The sequence below is a fragment of the Psammomys obesus genome, unplaced genomic scaffold, assembly GCF_907164565.1.
Source record: "Psammomys obesus unplaced genomic scaffold, mPsaObe1.curated_primary_1811, whole genome shotgun sequence".
Lineage (NCBI taxonomy): Eukaryota > Metazoa > Chordata > Mammalia > Rodentia > Muridae > Psammomys > Psammomys obesus.
Genome location: NW_026592636.1, coordinates 465906 through 469709, shown reverse-complemented (window position 1 = coordinate 469709; position 3804 = coordinate 465906). Strand labels below are relative to the sequence as shown.

General features: G+C 48.4%; 1 pseudogene; it reads left to right on the top strand.

The window, feature by feature from the left end:
- Positions 1-875: 875 nt before the first annotated feature.
- Positions 876-3804, top strand: part of LOC129682335 (THO complex subunit 4-like) — a 24871-nt pseudogene continuing 21942 nt past the window's right edge.

Sequence of the window (3804 nt, the reverse complement as noted above, 5' to 3'; positions counted from 1 at the left end):
GTAAGGCTTTCAGTGCCAATGAGAACCTGAGAAAATCCTTAGGCCCAAGTAAAACACAGGGGATGGTCTTAGGTTCCAGTGAGAGCCTGGGAAGGCCTTAGAGCATGGGAAAAGCCTTAGGGCTCAGTGAAAACCTGGAAAGGTTTCAGTGACCAGTGAGAGGGTGAAGGCCTTACAACATAGTGAGAACCTGGGGAAAGCCTTAGGCCCCAGTATGAATCTGGGGAAGACCTTGGGCCCAAATGAGTACTTGAGAAGACATTAGACCCCAGTGAGAGAGATCCTGAGTAAAGGCTTAGACCGCAGTGAGAATCCTAACAAAACCTTAGATTCAAGTTAGATTCTTGGGAAGGCCAAAAGCCCTAGTAATCCGAGTGTCATGAGCAAGAAAGTAGGTACGTGCAGTTATTAAAACAAAAGTTATATTTTGTAATGCTGAAGATCTTCCCACAAGGTTCACACTGTAAGTTCCTAACTACAGTCCTATGCATATCTCTTCAAGGCTGGTCACCTTTGTGGCATTTCCAAGTTTTCACTGGAGCCTACAACCATCCACTGATTCTCACTGAAGCCAAAGGCCTTCCTTAGTATGATGATGATGATGATGATGATGATGATGATGATGATGATAATAATAATATGCCTTTTAGACATGAAACAAGGAAATTCACTAAACCCAAGGCTGCCCCTGATAACCAGAAACCAGTGACATCTCTTATTAAAGATAACCAAACACATGACTATATAAGCAGAGAACTCCATGATGCCCACTTGACAATAAGAGAACAAGAGCAATGCATAGTTTATTGCCTCTTCAGGACTTGTAGTTCTGGAGCCCAGGTCTTGCTTCTTCCCTTCGGGGCATCCAGGCACCGATGCACACAGAAGCTGGACTCAAAGGAATGAAGGTTAGCCAGGCAGGTAGGTTAGCAGGATCTTGGTCTGGCAGCAAATGCCCAGAGGGGAGAAAGCCTTCTCAGATACAGCCCTTTCAGTGACACAGCTCTTCTAGTGACTCAGCTCTCTTTATTAGGGGGGGGGTGTGTTAAGGGCTATGTAAGCCTTGGGGAAGTGGGTAGGGCTTTCTGTATGAGTGTACATCATTGTCTGGGGCTGAGGTGCAGGGAATGCTTCGTTTGAATGGAGAGGATTTCCAGGTGCTAGCTGGACATATCCTTATGAGGAAACCTGGAACCTAGTCTCCAGCTACGTGACTACCTCCAGGGTTGGCAGAGGTGGGGGTCACAAGATTATGTGCACCGGGGCATGCAGGCCCAGGACAGAAAGGGAGAGAGCCTTATTCCTGCCAGTCTCAAGAGGAGATTTTCACGGTTTGGACACATCTTGACCTCACTCTTGTACCAGTTCCCCTGGTCTCACAGTTAATATGCCTCATATCTCCCCCTCCTTTTTGTTTTATTGAGGAGAAGTGTCATCATGGTCTCTATGTTGGGAAAAGTTTGGTATTGAACCAGAACCTGATTGGCAGTGATTTTTGCAATGCTACTTACCTGCCATTTTAGAAATTGGAGGAGGCAGGGTGCCAGGAGGAATAGGGCTCCAACGGCTAGCACAGGGCCAAGTAGGGCAAGAAGCCAAGCTATAAGAGGGTTTGAGTACCATGGGGTAGGGGTGTTGGGAGCATAGCATGCCCAAAGATCTCACCAGAGACCTTTGAACATTTGTATGTCTTGTTCCACTCACCCAGATTCATTGACATAGAAACAACATTCCTCCCCCAACACAAGGCAAGTGTCTCCCTCTTCAGCAGTCAGTCAGTCCAGAGCCCTCTGGTTTTGGAGGGCAACTCCTGCTCCGGAGGTGATCTGTTGTTGAAGGGGCTCAAGTCTGCCTGCAGTGGAAGCTATCACCTGGTCAAGCTTGTCTTGGAAGTCACTGGCCAGATGTTTGGACGAGGGCTGCTCCAGCTGGTCCCGTGGCACTCAGCAAGAAAGTGAGATCCAGTCCCGTGAGCAGAGGGAAGAAGACCCCTCCCAGCTGTAAAGTGAGTTCTTTAGGATCATCGCGATAAACCTGGAGAAGTCATTAAGAGGGTGCAGACACCTTGAAGGGGGGGGGGGGGTTAATGCAGGGACGGGTAGTGTTGCTGCACCAGAGCAGAGCAGGGGGTTAGCGCCTATCGGCTTGGTGACAGTGATGTTACAGGAACGTGTAGGATGGGATCTTGAAGAATGCCCTACAAGGTAAAGGGTGAGGGGCAGATCAGAGAGGAATGTCTTGTAAATCTCGTGTGTAAGAGTCCATGGAGTTCATGAAACAAGATATTAATGGGACCAGCTGCCGATAGCAGCCGGGAGAGGAGAGGGAAGCACAGAAAAAACGTTTAGATGAGCTGGGGTGGGGAGCTAGAGGAAGGCAGTCGGCTGTATATTGAATATGTTGTGCACAGGGAAGGGTGGCTTGGAGCTCCTTCTGAGTTCAGTTCTCCTGTTGAGGAATGTTCGTGGGGTGAAGACCGATTTGGAGTCAGGGACAAGCTAGCAAGATATGTGTGGGTTGGCTACAGGGTTTTCAGCACAGCCATTAGGGTAGAGCTTACCCATGACTCCCATTTGCCACTGTTCGTCCCACGGATCGCTGATGGAAAGCTGAAAATGAGTTTTAAGGTTGGCGAGCATGGTGCCACCATGGCCGGTGGATTTAATTTGGCATCCCCAATGTCTGCAACCTCCATGCATGGAAAGCAGAGGAAAGGGCTGAGGATGGTGGAGATGGAATTGGGATGTAGGGGAATATTGATTCTGGTCCAGAATCCTTCAAGTGGCCAGTCCTGGTTTCTTCTGATTTTGTAGTGTCCATGGTAGGTCTCCCTAGCAAAGAATTTCCAGTGGCGGGTGTTGGGGGGGGGGGGGGCTAGGGAGAGGCCAGGCAGTAGGGTTAGAAGAAAGAATAACAAAAACAGCCATAAGAATAGAAGAAAGGGAAGTCTGTGGAGGGCATGTGGCCTGACCAGTGGCCACCAGGTCATGCATGTCCTCCCAGGAGATCTTGTTGTTCCATCGAGGTGGCATCTCCTTCACATCCTCTGTCCTTGATGCATCAGTGAGAGGCAGGCCATCTTCTTGGCCAGTGGGGTGGTGTTGGATATTTCTGGCAGGTCTAGGCTGGTCCTGTGGAAAGACACAGACAAAACCCCTATCAGTTGTAAGGAAGGGGCCTGGACCCCTTCCAAATCCCATCCAAGGGACTATGCCCTCATACTAGGCACTCCTCCTAATGGGAGGAGTTATTCCTGGTGCATGCCGATGGAGTTTTGCTTGGAGCTCTTGTAAATGTTAAATATATTTAGGGTAGTCAGAACCATTATTACTTGTATGTTAGGGGGATTAGGCATTTGTTTTTTGTTTTAGAAGTTGGATTTTTAGGGTTTGCTGTGTTCTTTCTATCATCCCTTGGCCCTGAAGGTTCTGAGGGATCCCTGTGCAGTGGGAGATTTTCAATTGTGAGCAGGAGGTTTTGAATTCAGAGCTAGCAAAGGCAGGGCTATTGTCAGTTTTTATCTGTTGAGGAATGGCATGATGGCAAAGCATATGGTGAACTGTCCTTTTTGAGTTTCCTCTCGTTTGGGCTGTGGCCCATATAAAATCAACAGTAACAAAGACTTTTTTCTGCCTGCTGAATTGGGGAATGTGGGTGAAATCAATTTGTCATAGGACGTTGGATTTGAGAGCCTGTAGATCCTCTGGAGCTGAGCAAGAGGAATTCGGGGGAAGCAGGTGTGAAGCCCCTTTATATTTGTGTGTGTGTGTGTGTGTGTGTGTGTGTGTGTGTGTGTGTGTGTGT